General features: G+C 41.9%; 1 protein-coding gene across 10 annotated transcripts in view; it reads left to right on the top strand.

The window, feature by feature from the left end:
• The window catches only part of LOC117369236 (ankyrin repeat and fibronectin type-III domain-containing protein 1-like), a 1,092,487-nt gene that overhangs the window by 518,209 nt on the left and 559,254 nt on the right, over window positions 1-15,024 (top strand). The gene's annotated exons all lie outside the window — the stretch shown is intronic.

The following is a 15,024-nucleotide window of genomic DNA, read 5'->3' as shown; positions in this document are numbered from 1 at the left end:
TGTTTTGAAATTTTGAAGAATCTATCTCTCTCTACTTTCTCTATGCCCTTCATGATCTTGTAGGTTTCTATCATGTCTCCTCTGAGTCTCCGCTTTTCCAAGGAGAAGAGCTCTAGCCTCTCCAGTCTTTCAGTGTATGAAAGGTTTTCCATGCCCTTAATCATTCGTGTCGCTCTCCTCTGGACCCTCTCAAGTATTGCCATATCCTTCTTGAGGTACGGTGACCAATACTGAACACAGTACTCCAGGTGCGGGCGCACCATTGCCCGATACAACGGCAGGATGACTTCTTTTGTTCTGGTCATAATACCATTTTTAATAATACCCAACATTCTGTTTGCCTTCTTCGCGGCTGCTGCGCATTGCGCCGTTGACTTCATTGTTGTATCCACCAGTACACCCAAATCTCTTTCAAGGTTACTTCCCTCTAATACTAATCCCCCCATTTGGTAGCTGAACATCGGGTTTTTTCTCCCTATATGCATGACCTTGCATTTCCCTACATTGAATTTCATCTGCCATTTATTCGCCCACTCCTCCAGTTTGTTTAGGTCCCTTTGTAGATCCTCACACTCTTCCGTAGTTCTAACCCTTCTACAGAGTTTAGTGTCGTCCGCAAATTTTATAACTTCACATTTCGTCCCCGTTTCCAGGTCATTTATAAATATATTGAACAGCAGCGGTCCAAGTACAGACCCCTGCGGAACTCCGCTCGTGACTTTCCTCCAGCCCGAGTAGTGACCCTTCACTCCAACCCTCTGTCTCCTGCCTGCTAACCAGTGTTTGATCCATCTGTATACGTCCCCTTCCACCCCGTGGTTCCACAGCTTCCTAAGCAGCCGCTCATGGGGTACCTTGTCAAAGGCCTTTTGGAAGTCAAGGTAAATGATGTCTAAAGGTTCCCCTTTGTCCAACTGGCTGTTTACCCCCTCAAAGAAGTGCAGTAAGTTTGTTTGGCACGATCTTCCCTTGCAGAAGCCATGTTGGCTCGCTTTCATCAGCCCATTTTTTTCGATGTGCTCACAGATGCTGTCCTTTATCAGTGCTTCTACCATCTTGCCTGGAACCGATGTCAAACTTACCGGCCTATAGTTCCCCGGGTCTCCTCTTGACCCCTTTTTAAAGATAGGTGTAACATTTGCTATCTTCCAGTCCTCCGGAATCTCTCCAGTTTTCAAGGATAGGTTGCAAACTCTTTGGAGTATTCCCGCTATCTCGTTTCTTAGTTCTTTTAGTACCCTAGGGTGGATTCCGTCCGGGCCTGGTGATTTGTCGCTTTTCAATCTATCTATCTGTTGGAGGACATCCTCATGGCTCACCTCTATTGCTGACAGTTTTTCTTCTTGGTCACCATGGAAGATCACGTCGGGTTCCGGTACACTGGATGTGTCCTCGCTTGTGAAGACTGACGAGAAGAACTTGTTTAACCTGTCGGCTACCTCTTTTTGCTCCTTTATCACTCCCTTTTTGTCTCCATCATCCAACGGTCCTACTTCCTCCCTCGCTGGTTTCTTCCCCTTAACATATCTGAAGAATGATTTGAAGTTTTTTGCTTCCCTGGCCAGTTTCTCTTCGTATTCTCTTTTCGCTCTCCTAACCACTTGATGACATTCTCTTTGGCGTTTCCTGTGTTCATTCCAGTTTTCCCCAGTTTGGTCCTTTTTCCATTTCCGGAATGATTTTTTCTTGTCTCCTATCGCTTTCTTCACCTCGTTGTTTATCCATGCGGGGTTTTTTGTTCGGTTTTTTTTTGCACCCTTTTCTAAATCTGGGGATGTACATATGTTGTGCTTCTTGCACTGTGCCCTTGAATAGAGACCAGGCTTGCTCTACCGTTTCTGTTTTCCTTGAGCTGTTTCTAAGTTTTTTTTTAACCATTGCTCTCATAGCATCATAGTTCCCTTTCTTGAAGTTGAACGTTGTCACTGTGGTTCTCTTCCCTTTTGCTGTACTTACTCCTAATTTGTACTGGATCATGTTGTGATCGCTGTTTCCTAGTGGTCCTACTACTTCCACTTCTTTTGCAGGTCCCCCTATTCCGTTGAGGATTAGGTCAAGAGTGGCATATCCTCTTGTTGGTTCCTTGACAAGCTGATCCATAAAGCAGTCCCTCACAGCCTCTAGGAATTCTGTTTCCCTCGCACAGTTTGAGTTTCCAATATTCCAGTTAATCCCGGGGTAGTTAAAATCTCCCATTACTGTCACATTACTGTTGTTGCCTTCCCGCCTCAGTTCTGCTGCCAGATCTTTGTCGTTTGCTTCCGTTTGTCCCGGTGGACGATAGTATAGACCCAATCTTATGTCAAGGCCACTTTTTCCTGGTAATTTGACCCATAATGACTCCAGTCCTTCCGCCTTTGGTTCTATATCCACTCCGGACGAGGGAATGGTGTCTTTTATGTATAGTGCTATTCCTCCACCCCTCTTATGGGTCCTGTCTCTTCTATAGAGTTTGTACCCTGGCAGCACTACGTCCCACTGGTTATCCTCATTCCACCATGTTTCCGTGATTCCAATGATGTCTAGGTTTTCTTTTTTGGCTATGGCTTCTAATTCTCCCATTTTGGTCTTTAGGCTCCTTGCATTAGCGTACAAGCAATTTAAGTCCTGGTCTTTTCTTTTCTCTGCTGGTTTTACATGTGTTTTGCTTCTCTTACCTTCCCCTAGTTGGGCTGCCAGTCCCTCATTTCTGTTCCTTTCTTCCTCATTTTTTGGTGTATCTTTTCTGTTCTTTTCTTCCTCATGTTTTGGTGTATCTTTTTCGTCTGCAACCTGATTTCCTGATCTCTCCTGTTCCTCTAAGTTTATCTGTTTGCCCTTTTTGTTGGTCAACAGCTTCTGTTGTTCGTCTCTTGCCTGTTCCCAGCATTTTTCCCGCTCAGTATCTTCTTTGGATACTCTTGTCCGAACCGTCGACGTCAGGTCGATTATCGGCTTTCCCCTTCTTCTCAGTTTAAAGCCTGCTCAATTCCTCTCTTGACGTTGTTTGCTAGCAGTCTCATTCCTGCCTTGCTCAGGTGTAGTCCGTCCCTCCTGAAGAGCTTGTTCTTCCCCCAAAAAGTTGTCCAGTTTCTTACAAAAAGGAATCCTTCTTCTTCGCACCATCTCCTCAACCAAGCGTTTATTGCTTGTAGCTCGGTCTGCCTCTTCACGTCTGCCCTCGGTACTGGCAGAATCTCTGAGAATGCTATCTTCTGTGTCCTCAGCTTCAGTTTCCTTCCTAGGATCTTGAACTGTTCAATTAGGGTAGTCCTGCTGTAATTTCTCCTGTTGACATCGTTTGTTCCCACGTGGATTATCACTGCTGTCTCTTCTGTTTCCGCGCCATCCAGGATCCTCTCGATTTTATCGGAGATGTCCTTCGTTCTTGCTCCTGGGAGACAGGTCACTAGCCGATCCTCTCTCCCTCCTGCTACGTGACTGTCCACTTCTCTCAGGATTGAGTCTCCCAGTACAATCAAACACCTAGTAGTACTACATTGGATAGATCATCATCCAGACATAATGACATAAGCATAGATGAACATTTACACAAATAGTACCAAAATATTTATATGTAAATCCTATGTTAAAATTTGCAAAAGTAAAGTATTTATATTAAGGGCTCCTTTTACGAAGCCGTGTTAGTGGTTATACCGTCGGCCGTGCTAGCCGCTACTGCCTCCTCTTGAGCAGGCAGTAGTTTTTCGGCTAGCGCGGGTATTAGCAAGTGCTAAAACGTCACGGTGCGATAAAGCCGCTAACGCGGCTTCGTAAAAGGAGCCCTAAATGTGTGTGTATTTTAATCTTTGCTTTTCTCCTTTTACTTCTTTTTCTTTTCTATTTTTTAATTGAGTTCTTTTAATAATTTTATGATTGTATTGTAAACTGCTTTGGTCTCATTTGTAGCCTAAGCGGTATATTAAGATTTTTAATAAACATAAATATATGTAAATCCTATATCAGTATGATGTGTATGTTGGAAATCTATCAGTCATATAGAACACATTCTGCCTTAGATTGTTACCTTGGTAGACAGTGTTAATTGAAGGCAATATTTGGGTTTGTTTATGTTTATGGCAATTCCGATTTAATACACTGTTTTTTAAGCAAGACAAGCAAGGCGATTTATATTGGAAATCTCTAAGAAAAAAGAAAGGAAGGTCAATAATCTTGGGAAAGAAAAGAGTGGCAGAATAAGCCAAGAAAGGAATGACTAAAACAAAGGTTTATCTAGCCAGCTAGAAAGGAGAAATGTAAGGTAGAGGAAAATCACTCTAGCAGCCCATGGCAGTTTGGGTGCACTTAATTTCAATCGCCCAAAATAACATAACATGACATAACTTTATTCTTCTATACCGCCATAATCAAACAATTTCTAGGCGGTTTACACAAAAGAAGGCTGGACAATCAGCGAAATACAATACAAATAATTAAAATACAAGATTCTTAAATATGCTCAATGTAAAATTTTGTTAACAATAATATCCATATTTAGGAAATAAATTTATCAAACAATGCTGACTTAATTACTTTTCGAAATGTACCATAAGACAGCATAACTCCACCAATACAGTTACCCCACTAGGACTGCTGCTTACTTGCTTGAAATGCAAGAGTCCTATCCAAAAAAGTCTTGTATCTGCAGCCAGTAATTTTTGGATAAGCAACCCGACATAAGAATAGCCATACTGGGTCAGACCAATGGTCCATCTAGCCCAGTAGCCCCTCTTTATGAAGGCCTATCTAGGTCAGTAGTACCTGGCAAATCTCCCCCCCCCAAAAAAAAATCATAGGCAGCGGAATGCTTTTTTGTTTGGGGGGGAGCAAAAGCACCGCCTCAGATCCGCCCAAACTCTGCTCCCGACTCCACCGCATAATAATAATAATAATTGTAATGCAATTTCTAATATCCATTTTTCATATACACACAATATAATCTTATTATAATCAATATAATGGTAACCACAAAATAAAAAAACCCACAAAGCACACTGTATGCAGAGAAAATGTTAATTATCATTTATATTTGGGGGTTTTCAAAAATGTCAAGGCAGATGACTTTAAAATATGCAATGTCACCTCAGTAACAACTATAGAAAAATAGACAAATATAGTGCAAAATATAGACAGATAAAACTGATACATTTTGATCACTAAATTGAAGATAAAATCATTTTTCCTACCTTTGATTTCTGATGATTTCATGAGTCTCTTGTTGCACTTCCTTCTGACTGTGCATCCAATATTTATTTCTTTCTTTCTTATCCAACATTTCTTTCACAATCCATCCCCATTCCCTTTGGGTCCAGGTCTCTCTCTCTTTTCCCTCTGCTTACCCTCTCCAGATCCAGTGTCAGTTCTCCTTTGTACCTACCACCACCTTTGTTCCAGGTCTCCCTCTCTCCCTCCATTTGTTCCAGGTCATCCATCTTTCTGTTCTTCCTCAGAGTCTCTCCCCCCTCTGTCTGCACCTTCCATAGTCTAGCATCTGTCTCCTGTCTTCCCCCTTTGGTCCAGGCCTCTCTCTCTCTGTCTTTCTTCTGCTTAGACCCCCCCGGTTTTTCTCTGCCTCTCTTCCTTCTTCCCTCCCTCCCTCCTTCCTATGTCCCCCTCACTGCCTTCCAGCCTTTGTCCCCCCTCCCCCGAATCCAGCCAGCCTGCCTGCCTCCCTCCCATGCTGAAGCAGATGGACATTTTTCTCACAAATCCCTTCCAATTCACTATTTTTGAAACCTATGTTCTAGATCAGTGGTCTCAAACTCAAATCCTTAGTGTGGCCACATTTTGGATTTGTAGGTACTTGGAGGGCCACAGAAAAAATATTTAATGTCTTATTAAAGAAATGACAACTTTGCATGAGGTAAAACTCTTTATAGTTTATAAATCTTTCCTTTAACAGTTAAAGGAAAGATTTATAAACTATAAAGAGTTTTACCTTATGCAAAATTGTCATTAACTATTTTTTCTGCGGCCCTCCAAGTACCCTATTTTTTCTGCAGCCCTCACATTTAAAGTTTAATATCTTTCCTTTCTCAAAACTGACACATTTCAATCACTATATTGAAAATTAAATCATTTTCCCTACCTTTGTTGTCTGGTGACTTTATTTTTCTGTGCATTTAACTGTTTCCAGGGTCTTCTTGACCTTTGACTGGTTTTCTTTCCGTCTTCACTTTCTGCCTTGCATCCATCTTTGGCATTAACTTAATATTCAATTTTTCTGCTTATTTTTCAAAATCTATGTTTCCATGTCTTAACTTCCCTTCTATCTCTCTCTTCTTCTGTCCCTATTTCCATGGTCTGACATCTCTTTCTTTCCTTTCTCTCTCTCCCTCCTTCCTTCCTTTCCCCTGGTCTGGCATCTGTCTCCTTCCCTCCCCCAACTTTTTATTTCTTTCACCCTGCCCCCTTCTTTCTTTCTCTCTCTATCCATGCCCCCATTCTTTCTATATGTCTGTCTTTCTCTCTCTCTCTCTGTGCCCCCTTTCTTTCTTTTTTTCTTTCTCATTACCGCCCTTCCTCTCTCCATGCCCCTTTCTGTCTGTGTTCCGTTTCCCTTCTTTCTTTCTATCTCTCTGTCCCCCCCTTTCTTTCTTTACTTCTCCCTGCCCTCCCCCAAACCACCACCATTGGGGAACAGGCCGCCACCGCCTCAATCAGGTAACAGGCCGCCACCGCCACAATCGAGGAACAAGCTGCCGCTGCCACAATCGGGGAACAAGCTGCCGCTGCCACAATCGGGGAACAGGCCACCACCACCGCAATCGGGGAACAGGCCAGTGCCGAGGTCTTAACTCTCCCTGCTTATCTTCCCCAGCGTGGGGCCATCCAATTCACGCCACCTGACGTCAATTCTAACGTCAGGGAGGAACTTCCGGGCCAGCCAGGCAGTGATTGGACATCTGGGGCTACACCCATTTTAACAACAAATAAGTGCAAAAAGTTGCCCAAGCTGACAGATGACCACTGGAGTGATGTAAGTATGACCTCCCTACACTTCCCGTAGTCACTGACACCCTCCCATTCCCCAGCTTCAGATGTTATGGCCAGTCCCAGTAGAACAGTAAGCAGGTTCCTAGAATAGCCTGGTCAGTATAGTCAACCACAGAGATAAGGAATTTGTCCCATATCCCACTCTAACTACTATATTAATGGTGGAATGTGTGAGCCTTCCAAACCCCATCCTAATGCTACTGTACCCACATATAGGTGTCACCTATGTGGTGTACCGTTGGGTACAGTGGATTATGGGTAGGTTTTAGAGGGCTCACATTACAATATAATATTAGGGGGTTAATTTTTCCCTCTTTTTTAGGGAAAAAGTGACATTTTCAGTATAATGGGGGGGGGGGGGGTTACAAGCCCCCAAACCCCCCACAATGCCAGCGCAATCTCTGTTAAGAAAAGTGGGGGGGTTCCCCCCACACCCACCGTCGGAGCCCTTTAAAATACTGTTTTTCTTCGGCATGCTTCTGCCTTGCACTCAGTTGTCTGCGCTGGGTTGTCGGCGCGCCTTTGTCATCGCGCGCTTTTGACCTGTCACCAAAAGATAGATGTACTGAGCACAAATACATCCATTTTCAAAAAAACAAGATAGATGTTTTGCAGTTTCGAAAATTGGCATGTTTGGTATTGGATTTTTGTGTGTGTTCTGCAAATGTCTAAACTCAGATTTTGATGTATATCAAAAATTCCTTTCTTAATACTTATTCAAGAGGAGGCATTATGCGCATCAGTGCTAATTGGAAGCAATCTAAACTGTAGAGGACATTCTGGAGCATGGCCCTAACAATCATTGCACTGCCTTTACACACATATTAATTTATGTGGTTAAAGCACAATAAGTACAAAAACTTACTGACTTTAATAAAAGGGCCCCTATGTCTCATTTTAAGTTTAACCTGCGAGATACTGGCCACACAGAACTGCAAGTACTGTGAGTGTAATAAAATCAATGGAAAAAGATTGGACAATCCAGGCTACAATTATCCTGAATTTTCAGATAAGTTCTACTTTGCTGTTTACTGAATCTTTGAAGAAAGAAGTATTCAACCAGATAAATGAGCAGAGTAGTCTGTTGACAAATAGGATCTTTTTGTATTCTGTCGGTGTAAGGATTATTTGGAGTCTGATGTCAGTGCCGGGCAAAATGGTAGAGACTATTATAAAGAACAAAATGACAGAACATATACATAAGCATGGATAAGAGAAGTCCATAGGCTATTATTGAGATGGCTTGGGGAAATCCTCTGCTTATTCCTAGGATAAGCAGCATAAAATCTGTTTTACTACTTGGGATCTAGATAAATACCGTATTTTCACGCATATAACGCGCACCCGTGTAAAACACGCACACGGGTATAGCGCGCGGGGAACACAAATTTATGTTTAAAAAATTTAATATAGCGCGCACACGCGTATACCGCGCATGCTAAAACCTCCTCCCGCTTACTCCGAACCGGCATCCTCCCCCCCCCCCCCGCTCGCTTACCCGCGTTTTACAACTTTTTTTTTTCAATCCGATCCGGCATCCCCCCTGCGAACCGGCATCCTCCCCCCTCGCTCGCGTCACCCCCCCTCCCCCGCGATCCTACATCCCCCCAGCACCAAACATCTCTTACCCGATTGGGCACCGGCACCAGCACCAATGCACAGGACGTGCCAGTGCCCGAAGATCCTCCCTCGTTGGTTTGGGCTGGGTTGGGCTGGGCGGTGCGATGCAGGAGAGATAATCCTTCTTCCTGCGCCGGGCTGGACTAGGCTTTGAGCATTTGCGCATGCTCAAAGCCTTCTGGTCTCGCTCTCTCCGAGATAGAATCTCGGAGAGAGCGAGACCAGAAGGCTTTGAGCATGCGCAAATGCTCAAAGCCTAGTCCAGCCCGGCGCAGGAAGAAGGATTATCTCTCCTGCATCGCACCGCCCAGCCCAGCCCAAACCAACGAGGGAGGATCTTCGGGCACTGGCACGTCCTATGCATTGGTGCTGGTGCCGGTGCCCAATCGGGTAAGAGATGTTTGGTGCTGGGGGGATGTAGGATCGCGGGGGAGGGGGGTTGATGCGAGCGGGGGGGGGGGAGGATGCCGGTTCGCAGGGGGGATGCCGATCGGATTGGAAAAAAAAAGTTGTAAAAACGCGCTCACGCGTATAACACGCAAGGTTATGCACGGTTTGTAAAATCGTGTATAACGCGCGCGTTATATGCGTGAAAATACGGTACTTGGAACCTGGGTTGGCCACTGTTAGAAACAGGATACTGGGCTTGATGGACCTTCCCAGGATGGTACCTACCCAGTATGGCAATTCTTAGTAGGAAATATTTTTGTGTTTAGTTGTTGGGTTGTTGTTTTTTTTTTATAAAATCTTTTTCATTTTGTTCATCTTTTTCAATTAAATTTCATGATTTTACATGTTTATTTTACCTGCATAAAAATTTTACACATGTAAAGTTAGGCAGCCTTACTGCAGTTCTAAAGTTACACATATTGTAAGAAACTTTTTTTTGTCTGGATATACTACTAAAAAGTAGTATGGTTGCTATATTAATTCACCCGAATGCACAGGAGTGAGTGATCTATGGGCTGAAAAAATTTGATCATGTATCTCACTTTTAAAGAGAACTGCATTGGCTGCCAGTGGAGGCGCGGGTTATTTTCAAGTTGGGTTGTATATATTACAAAGTTCTAGCTGGTGATGCTACTTCTTGACTTTTTCATAGACGAAAGGATGTAAATTAAAAAGATATCATGATCGGATGCTTTCATATCAGACTGCTATCTAGGACAAGGAGCTGAAATCTTTATTATTGGTGTCTGTTTCTTATCTACACTTTAGGAGACAACTTAAGATTTACTTATTCTCAAAGTAGAATTTCCTAACATTGCTCTTGAATCTACCATTCCTCAACCTCAAATTATGTCCTCTGGTTTTACCATTTTCCTTTCTCTGGAAAAGATTTTGTTCTACGTTAATACCCTTCAAGTATTTGAACATCTGAATCATATCTCCCCTGTCCCTCCTTTCCTAACTTGCCTCTACTGCCAGAATTTATTCATTTATCTTTTGTTCCATTACATTTACACATCCTCGGTTTTGTTGAGGACCTCTATCTGGGGAAGTGGATTTTGAAATTATTTTTCTTCTTTGAGCATTTATGGATTTTTTTGTAAAAAAAATAAATTCAATAAGAAATAAACATGTCATTTTATTTTGGTAAGACTATCAGATAGCATACATTTTCAGAGATCAGCTTTCAATAATTATTCCAAAACATTTAGATTATGTGGTTCAGTTAGGAGACGGTACGATCTTGCAGTTCAGCAGCTTCTTCTTACACTGGTTTGAATACGACTTTGTGGTATTGTAGGGACTTTTTTTAAGTGGAACCTCAGCCAATCATGTGGAGTTGGCAGTTGTGTCTGTTGGTGAGACCACTGAGCTACGAACCCTAGGGATTGCATTTTATCTCTGCTACTCAGTATGGCATCCTGAACAAGTCAATTAAATTAACTTTTTTTCCATTCTGTCCCCTGACTTACCTTATTCTCTGCAATTAGACTTGGCAAATTTTTAGGTATAAGGATTCTTAATCATGTGATATATTTTTATACCTTATTAAAAAAAATATTTATAACTTACAACAATCAGAGTATTTGTCATCTTGGGCATAATAATTTAATCATATCCTACAGTATGGGGCTCAGTTTTTAAAAAAAAATAAAAACGTTCATAGAACAGCATAAGTCGGCACTTGGACGTCCTAATCACTGGGACATTCAAGTGCTGATTTTCGAAACTGATTTTCTGGACATCTAGCAATCTCAGCTGCTGTGCAACCAAAGTTTGAGGGGGCATGTTGGAGGCGTGATATGGGTAGGTTTTGGACATGCTTAACACTTGAACGTCCTGCAGAGATAATTGAATCTTTCCCAGGATGTTCAGGATAGAACTTAGATGTCTGGAGCTAAACCTGGTTGTTTTTTTTTTTGTAAATTCTTTATTGGTTTTCAAACTTTAACAGTGAATTACAAATAATATAACATTAGAAGATTACATAAAATGCACCACAATACCCAAACAGAATAGCAAAAACAACCATTTTCCCCACCCCCTCTCAATTATGAATACATTAAATCATATTATTTATATAGCATTATACTCAATTAACTCCTCAAAATATCCTTCCCTCCCCTTCCCCCCACCCTGGATGTGTAAGGAAATCTAAGAAAGAAAAATACATTACTATTATTGCGTATTAACAAATGCAGTCAACGGGCTCCATATTTTATTAAATGCATTACTAAAACCCAAGCATTCCGTGTTCATTCTGTATTGTAACACCTTTATAGAAGCTCATGTATTGTAACACCATTACAAAGCTCATATAAACCGTTCTGAATTGGATCCCCTAGTCATTAGCAGCGGTATAGAAGTTTTCAATAAACAATAATGCACTAAATAAATATTTTTCTTACCTTTCTTTACATCATAGTGTTGTAAAGTTCTAGCTGTCAGTACAGAACATCCATTCTGGCTCCAGAAACCATTACTTCATCTGTGATTTCATACATTTTGTGTGGTGCAGTGGTTAGAGCTACAGCCTCAGCACCCTGAGGTTATGGGTTCAAATCCCACGCTGCTCCTTGTGACCCTGGGCAAGTCACTTAATCCCTCATTGCCCCAGGTACATTAGAAAGAGTGTGAGCCCACTGGACAGATAGGGAAAAATACTTGAGTAGCTGACTACAAACCACGTAGGCTATAAGCGGTATATAAATACTTAAATAATTAAATAATAGTGTTCTTATAGTCTGGGGAAGGCAAGAAACTATGTTACTGAATCCCTATTACCCCTCCCCCATGTGTATAAACATGATCACCCATTCATCTGTTGGAGCTGCTGCTGCTCATGTTATGTTTAATCATTGATGTATACTGAAATGTACAGTAAAACCTTGGATTGCAAGTAACTTGGTTTGCAAGTGTTTTGCAAGACAAGCAAAACATTTTATTACATTTTAACTTGATATACAAGCAATGTCTTGTAAACCACATCACAACTGAGACAATGGTTCTCTCTCCGACACTGCAAGAGTGTAGTGACTGTTCTAAACAAGCAAAGTCATAAGAACATAAGCAATGCCTTCGCTGGGTCAGACCTGAGGTCCATCGTGCCCAGCAGTCCGCTCACATGGCGGCCCAACAGGTCCAGGACCTGTGCATGCAGTAATCCTCTATCTAGTCTTGCAATACACTGCAGGAGTGTAGTGACTGTTTTAAATGAGCGAGGTCTTGCAATACAAGTATGTATAGTATTTTGTATTAAAGTTTTGGGGTTGTGGAATGAATCGTCTGAGTTTCCATTATTTCCTATGGGGGAAATTCGCTTTGATATACGAGTGCTTTGGATTACAAGCATGCTTCTGGAACGAATTATGCGCGCAAACCAAGGTTTGACTGTATTTGCTATGTTCCAATGAAATTGCTGCCAGGAATTAGTGGGTATGGGGAGCAGTGAGTCAAATCTCCAACACATATATTCTTACTATGTTTACCTTTAACATTACAGTGAAAATATGTGCTCTCCTCTACCATTGTTTGTATAAATATTTGTGATTTAAGTCACATGTCACTGTGTCAGAAGGGCAGTTTGTTGAATGAGTTTGCAACATGGTTGGGGAAAAACGGTTCATAGACAAGTCGGCGAAAGACAAAGGCGCGCGCCGACAACTGAGCGCAAGACGGAGGCGCGCGCCGAAGAAAATTACAGTTTTTAGGGGCTCCGACGGGGGTTTTTGTTGGGGAGCCCCCCCAGTTTACTTAATAGAGATTGCGCCGGCGTTGTGGGGGGTTTGGGGGTTGTAACCCTCCACATTTTACTGTAAACTTAACTTTTTCCCTAAAAACAGGGAAAAAGTGAAGTTTTCAGTAAAATGTGGGGGATTACAACCCCCCACACACCCCACAACGCCTCCACAACGCGGCGCGATCTCTATTAAGTAAAGTGTGGGGGGGTTCCCCCCATGCCCCCTCCGTCGGAGCTGTAAAAACAGTAATTTTGTGCGGCGCGCGCCTCCGCGCTGCGCTCCATTGTTTGCGCGTCCTTTGTCCCGGCGCGCTTTTGACCTGACACTGGGAAAAACAGATCACTGGCATTTGTTAGTATCATGTAACCATATCTCACTTCCTGTGCACCAACCCATCATGTTGCGTCAGTCAGTAGCAAAGCAGCTTTACCAGCGCTTGATAAAATCCCAAAGTGGGGCACTGGTACCCACATAGAGATTTCCATCAGGGCAGATAAATGAATAAAGAGTGAGAAGTTTAGCTACTGTATTTTGTTCTTGGAGCATTTTATAAGCATAACACATTCCAATTTTTAGCATAATTCCCTGGGGCTAAAGCAGCGAAACTTGTCCACCAACTATCCAATCTACTGATCACGACATCAGACTACAAAACTTTCAGAAAAGAAATAAAAACCCTGCTATTCAAAAAAATCAGTCAAGATAAACTAACTCCGCAGGAAGCATTTCAATCGCCCAAAATAACATAACATGACATAACTTTATTCTTCTATACCGCCATAATCAAACAATTTCTAGGCGGTTTACACAAAAGAAGGCTGGACAATCAGCGAAATACAATACAAATAATTAAAATACAAGATTCTTAAATATGCTCACTGTAAAATTTTGTTAACAATAATATCCATATTTAGGAAATAAATTTATCAAACAATGCTGACTTAATTACTTTTCGAAATGTACCATAAGACAGCATAACTCCACCAATACAGTTACCCCACTAGGACTGCTGCTTACTTGCTTGAAATGCAAGAGTCCTATCCAAAAAAGTCTTGTATCTGCAGCCAGTAATTTTTGGATAAGCAACCCGCTCAACTATGCAACTCTTCTGGAACTGTCCAGATAACTTCTTATGTAATATGCTTTGAACCGCAAAGGAATGGCGGAATAAAAGTCACTAATGTATGCAGGGAAATTAGGGAAATCCCTTTTCTTCAAATTCACTGAGCTTTGGAATTAACTCCTTGCCCCGCTGTGGAACCTAGGCTCATTCCAATTATTCCGAAAGCATCTGAAAACCTGGCTTTTCTCCAAAATGTAAAGCTATCTATCCTCTTCATAACCTCTAATTTCTTATTATGTCCTTTCCTCATTTATTGAATTTAACTGTAAACCGTGCCGAGCTCTATCTTTATGGAGATGATGTGGTATATAAACTTAAGGTTTAGTTTAATGTAATGTAATATCTTTGTCCTAATGCCTTGGAATGCACTTAGGCCTGGATTCTCTAACTGGCTTCGATTTTTTTTAGGCGCTAGAAGGCACCCAAACTCAGTTTTTTAAAAATGCCATTCAAATGTTGTTTTTAACAAAAAAGAAAAATCAGCGCCAGACTCACACCTCCTTAGGCACCTTAGGTTGCTGAATGCCAATATGGGCGTGTCTAATGCCACTAGTTGCATTAGACTGCCTAAAGCACCTACATAGGAGCCATTCATGACAAAGATAGGTGCAGGAAATGTAGGCCTTGAAAACCCTGGCCTACATTTCCGGCACTTATTTTTCATGGAAGTGTGATTTTCTATACGCACCGTCACGTGACTGACATATGATCGGCGGCCGCTGCTATCGGTGCCGTATAGAGAATCCGGGCCTTAGTATGCAATTCAAAATCTTTGAAGGCGTACCCACTTGTTTACTACTGATTGCATATTTACTCTGAGCTAAAACCATTCAAAAGTGTTTTGTGGCACTAAAGTGACATGCTAAGCAGGTTTCCCAGTACTTTTTCCAGGATTTTTTAAGGTTCACAAACAAGGTGCTCCTAGCAAGAAACCAGAGAAACAGAAGAGCTTAGGAAGGGAAGCTAAAAGCAAATATGAGCCTACAATATTGAGAAAAAAAAGAGAAAAAACCCAAGGAAATTTGGTTAGTAAAATCTGAGCAACCCCTAATTATAATAATTACAACATATACTCATATACATACACACATAGGGCTTCTTTTACAAAGCCATGCT

This window comes from Geotrypetes seraphini, chromosome 11 (genome assembly GCF_902459505.1).
Source record: "Geotrypetes seraphini chromosome 11, aGeoSer1.1, whole genome shotgun sequence".
In the NCBI taxonomy this organism is placed as follows: domain Eukaryota; kingdom Metazoa; phylum Chordata; class Amphibia; order Gymnophiona; family Dermophiidae; genus Geotrypetes; species Geotrypetes seraphini.
This window is presented reverse-complemented; position numbering and strand designations above follow the sequence as displayed.